We start from the raw sequence: 5,887 nt of genomic DNA, 5'->3' as shown, positions 1-5,887 counted from the left end.
GGAGGGAAGGACAAGCATTAGATCTGTGGGCATCTTCCTTTGTAAGCACCTTGGATTACAGTCTAGTCCTAAGGCCCAGTTTTGTCAGGACTCAATTCCACATAAATCTGACTGCTTAGTGTTGACCACTGTTGTACACAAGTGGCTCTGTGCCGAGAGCCTCACTCACTCTCTGGAATAATTACTTAGAAGCCTTTGGGTTGCCAGCCAATGGAAAACAGTAGACACAGGGATTTATGTGGAATTTAGGCCAGGAGAATCTGGGACTAAGATCAATACTTAGATTAATCGAAGCTGCTATTCATCCCTCTCTCCCACTTGTTTTGGATAACTAGCAATCAGTCTTTTCTTTCTTTTAGAGGTCTGAGCATTTATGCAACCGGGAACAAATCTATCCCAACCTCCTTTAGGCTTTCCACAATTAGTCCAACCAACTACACTCTGGAGTTGAATTACATATCTTCTAGCAGCGATGTTCGGAGCACAACTGAGTGGCTGTCAGCAGGCCAAGCTTGCACATGCTTTGGAGAGCATCTCTTGTTTCCTAGGGAACCTTGCCTGGGTCCTCCTGCGATGTTCCAAGGCACCCAGGAGACATTTCATTACCGCCACTGTTCATGGTTTTGTACATCCCTAAGTAATCAGCACATCAAAGGTGCATTTGCATTTTTTATTCTAAAGTTTCTAAAGTGATAAAATGAATTGCTGACCATACAAAGCCGGTTGTACTTCTAGCTGTAAAACTCAAGAGCCTTGCTTGGAACTTTGAAGCTGAAACTCTACCTTATTCATCTCACCTACTGGGCTACTGGCTGGTACTGCTGTTCTCCTCTTACCTTCCATGGTAGGGCCACAGGCTGAGCTTCCTCCAGGGAGGCTTTAATGTGTACACAGTGTCTTTGGTCAAGAATAGGCTATTCATTTCTTAAAAGGGGGAGAGGGGATAGAGAGAGGATGTGGAGGAATAAACATTGTGTATTGGGGATATTGGCTAAAATTGTTTTGGTAAGCTTTTTCTTCAAAACAGAAAATATTCTGTAGAGAGCAAATACTGCTGGGGAAAGCAAAGGTTTAATTAAAAAATTCTCAGTAAGTCTTCATATGCATTCATTCATCTGTTGCTAGAAACTCCAAGACCCCTGTCACAGATGTAGACTTGATATGGACCTTATCTTCTCTTCTCTACACATACTGGTCACAGGTGTCTGAATGCTGCATTTTCCATGGCAGACTGGGGCTTCAGTGCTTTCCCCTGGAGGAGAGATAAGAGCCAGAACATGTGTAGACTGCATTACATTTTCATTCGTAATCAGCAATGTGTAAAGTTTCTAAAAGTTGTTGACACTCGTGATATATTCTATCTCCATTAGAGGGGTAGTGGACAGGGCTACATGGTGAGATACAGTTTTGTTTGCAAAGAACTTGTCTTACCAACTCAGAACCATTCTCCATCACTTCTGTCTCATGTAATGAAATACACAGCCTTATCATTTTTCTGCCTTATTCCTCGTTCTTATCATTCATATTTAATGTATTTCTACCCTCTATTTTGTAGCTGTTTACATTTTATTGATTCTTTGGTGCAGTTTACAAGTCAGTGATTTATTATCTTTCACTTCTCTTTATGCTGACAGGGAACATTGCTATTTTTCTACTTCAGATGTAGTGTGAGGTAGAATATTTGTTGCTGAAACCCATGAAAATGTAAGGTGAACTTTTAAGCCGTGCTAAGAGATTTCTAAAGATTTTTAGAAAAAAAAAAAAAAGGAAATTCGTGGTTAAATGTGACACCTCATTTTCTCCTCATGAAACTTGGTGCTGCAGCATATGCAATATATGGACTGTTATTGCTTAGAGGGCTCTGCAACATCTGACATGAGAAAGGACATGAAGGATCGAGGCCAGATTTTTTAAACTTAGGTGCCTTCTGGTGAGTATCCAAGATTTTTGAGCCAAGCATGAATTCAATAGCCTCTGCTATTTTAAACTGCTCTGAGTTTAAAAATAGGATACAGTGGCATGTGTGCATAAAATTTAAAAATGCTTAATTTAATACAAACTACTGAAAAATGAGCCAGAATATCCCCTGCAGAAGGTGGGGTCTGGAGCAACACTGTGTCCTACATCACTTTCCAAGTGCAGATGCTGGATGGGGTTGAGTGAGGGGCAGCAGCATGGATAAAAATGAGGAGGGGGGACATGACATGGGACAGGGGCCAGCTGCAGCTGCAGCTCCCTGCTGATGGCAGCAGCAGGGAGGACTGGGCTTAGAGGTTTGCAACTCCTTCCATCCACACCAGTCATTTCCATAGCAAGGGTTGTTTGTCCTGCCCTTTGCTCCTCTCTGCTTCGTAAATGAGGTATTTTGGGGACAGAATAGGAAAAGTAGGCTGCAGCATTGCAGCTGTGTTGACAATAATCAGTCTGCTTTCTCTGGCTCACCTGACAAGGCTGGCGCTGTTAAAAACCTCACAGATTGAAGTGGGGGATCAAGGTCATGATGAAATGGCTTGGCAGAAATTACACCTGGCAAAAGTGACTTATTTGCTTGAGAAAAATAGTCTTTTCCACTCCTCGTGGAAAATGTGTGCCTGGCATATGTTGGTTTGTCACACAGAGGCTCTAGGTGGGTTCCTGTTGCTCAATCACAAATCGGCAGTTCTCAGGACTCATTTCTGTCTGTCCAGGATGTTGCAACAGTATATTTTTCCCCATAGCGGGCTTTGCTATTGTGAATCAGTTACTTGCTTCACAGCTAAATTGCTGCAACATGCTCATCTTTGAGCTACATCTAGAGTCAACCCAGGAGCTGTATTTAGGTAGTTATTCTCTTCTTAAACGAGGTATGTTACTATGAGCAGCAGTCTTACAAGATCCACTGCTGGTCATGATGCTTGCATGGGATTTACTTACCGCATCTCTTTTGTGCTGTCAAAGAAAAGGACAGAGCACAGATTGGAGCTCAGGATAATGGAAGGACACTTTCCGTGAGGAACTCTCAGCTTCGGCATTTGCTTGAGGCTGTTTGGGGGCTGCAGGGAGGGGGGTGTTAATGATCAGAACAGGCTGTGAGTCCTTTCCGTTTTCCCAGGATTTCAGAAAAGATGGGGGTAGACCTGACAGCTTTCCCCAAATCTGTTGTGTGTGGAAAGATTTTTAATAATGTGACTGAAATACAGTCTTGTGATCTCCAGCCACTCATCACATGCACTAGTGTTGCACTCACCGGGGTTTTATTCCTGGTCCCCACTACACTGAGTCTGCAGGAGGATCTTCAGGTGCTCTAAATCTGAGCACATCACAGCACTTGCCTATTTCTCAGCATCTCTCACATGTTCCTTGGTCACAGGCTTTCTCTGTCTTTCCCCTAGAAGAAATGGGACTTTGTGTACAAACCGTATGTCCCAGGCCCACATCTACCCACTTTGGACTGCCCAGCGACTTCAGCAAATTTGTTCTGTGAGGTCCTATGCTGTGAGTGCTCTGGGGTTCCCAGCTCACTTCTCTGACCACCCAGGACAGAGGAAACAGAGGCAGATTTTGTGACTATTCCTAAATTAAATGCGCAATCTTGCCTGGATGGTATTTCCTACTGCCATGGTCAGAGACACAATACAAGCTTGGCAAGGCATTTTTTGTGTTCTTAGACCCTACATCTGGCAAAAGAAACATACTGCTCTAGGAAAACAAAACAACACACACAATAAAAGTGAAACAGAATAAACCAAAAACAAATAACAATCAATCAAACAAATGAAGCACTAATAAGCAGCTCTACATATTTCCCTGATAAATTTGCTCACCACTTGATAGTGTTCTTTGGGCTTAAGTCCAAGGCTTTCTGAATACACAGCATCCTCCTCTCTCACTCCTTTCCATGGAGTTCTTCTGTGTCCCTTTCTCATCTGGTTCAGCAGCTAAACCAAATCACTCTGCTTTTCCTCTTTCTTATTGAGTTTCCCTGCATCTCCATAAATCTCTCTAAGTCTCCCAAGCTTTGCAGTATTTAAAATCCCAGGTTAATACCTAATCTTTTTGTCCTGCGTCTAGTGGAAGTCTCCTCTTCCAGATGTCCTCCCTGCAAACAAAGTAGTTTTCCTCAATCTTGCTGCACCATCGTACAGCTTGATGACTATATGAAAGAAAAAAAAATCTCTGAATGGAGGAATTGTCACTGCACCAGACCTAGAAATCTTAAAACATATTGCTGGTGCTGTATTTCTAACTAGTGAATAAAGGGGATGGGAAAAAGGGTTTTGATGGGTTGTCCGGAACACTGCAATAAGAAGGAACAAACAGAACCCATTGAAAACTGGAGTTTGCACACACCATATGGGATTATTTAGAATAAAAAGAAATGTACCTCCTGGTGCAGTAGCCTAAAGACCTTGCCCAAATCCTGCCATTGATATCACACTCTGAAGCTGTTGAAGTCAAAGGGACAAAATCTTAACAACCTTCAGTTAAATCTGATACATTTAGCTACAAACACTTCAAATAGGGCCTGTGTGTCTGTTTGTTCAGTCCCTCTTGGACAGCAGGAAAAATGTGGATTTTAGAGCTAGGTGGGAAAGAAATACAGAAGATTCCTTAGGGCATCTCAGGGAGAAAAAAAAGAAAAAAGAAAATAAATTCAAGGCACTGCTGCTCTGTTGCTGAATGAGGTCACACTTCATCCTGTATGTGGATAAAAGACAAGACAATTTCCCACTTCCCATTTCTGTTCTGTATTGCCAGGTTAATTGTTGTCATTGTATTCCCCACAAGAGAAGCTTCAGCAGTGGTGCCAAATAAACCAGATTAGTGTTCAGGGCATTTGCTGGAAGTGATGCCAAATCTATTCTTGATCCTAATTGTATGAAATATGCTCCAATAATTTTCCACAAGGTGAATAAAAATAATGCCAGAACTGCCGCTTTCACTAAAGCTCAATTAGGAGGCATTCACCAGTCCCAAGACATATCATAGCTTCTTCTGTGTAATTATATTCTCCATTTTATAAACCGATGTTTACCTAGAGAAGATGAATATCCTAATTCCTGGCACCAATATGAGACTGATATCAGGAGAGAGAAAAAAACATAGAAAAGGCTTGGCCCATATCCCAGCGTTAGGCAAACCGACCTTTGGTTTCGATCTCTGCAGACAAGCTGTTGCGTCTGTACAATTTCAAGCAGTACGCATAGGAGAGATGCACTCAAATACAGTGTTCATTCCTGAATCTAAAAGAAGAAATGAAAAGCCACTTAACTACGAAAATAAAATCAGATTAAACAAATTATCCTTTGTTAGTCACGGAACATTTCCCATGGTTTACAATACCTTGTTCTGCAATGAATTTCCGATTTCATGATGACTGATTTGCAGCAGCTGACTAAGAAAAAGGTATGTGTCGAAAACAGGCACTCACTAGCAGCAGTTGCAAATTCAGACTTCCGTTCAAGCTATGGAAAATTCATTGTAAAATTGACAGGCATTCTCCTAGCATGTAAACTCAATGAAATATGTTTTGATTCCATTTGGAAAAATAAATTAATTCCTTTACAGCTGGAGTTGAAAAAGGGTGGACAAACACATTTACCGAAACAATATGATAACAAATTACGTTCATGGTCTGGAGCTGGTTTATATAATACTATCACCTTTCAGGCTTCTTAAAGCACAGAACGTTTTTATTTTCTGTTTACAAAAAACACCCCCAGCTTTCTCAAATTAGAGAATTTCATTAATATGTGACCTTCCTGTTCTTTCTTCATGCCTTTGCTTTTGTGGAAAGTCTCACAAACACCAAAGCTAATTTTATAGAAACGGATGTTTACTGGCTTCCTTTACCTCTTTCAATTTTTGAAGTTTCTTCCACCTCTAAAACTGCTGGGGAGACCATATT

At 41.4% G+C, this 5,887-nt stretch overlaps 1 long non-coding RNA gene across 1 annotated transcript; it reads right to left on the bottom strand.

Annotated features, from left to right (window-relative positions):
* Positions 1-1,117: 1,117 nt before the first annotated feature.
* Positions 1,118-5,194, bottom strand: LOC139827427 (uncharacterized). Its single transcript, XR_011737963.1, has 3 exons — positions 5,125-5,194; positions 3,227-3,367; positions 1,118-1,252 (listed from the first exon to the last, which is right to left on the bottom strand). It is a non-coding gene; the product is annotated as an uncharacterized lncRNA (long non-coding RNA).
* Between the last annotated feature and the right edge of the window lie 693 nt (positions 5,195-5,887).

The sequence above is a fragment of the Patagioenas fasciata genome, chromosome 2, assembly GCF_037038585.1.
Source record: "Patagioenas fasciata isolate bPatFas1 chromosome 2, bPatFas1.hap1, whole genome shotgun sequence".
NCBI classification, from domain to species: Eukaryota; Metazoa; Chordata; class Aves; order Columbiformes; family Columbidae; genus Patagioenas; species Patagioenas fasciata.
Note: the sequence above shows the minus strand (reverse complement) of the source record. Positions and strands in the feature narration are given on the sequence as shown.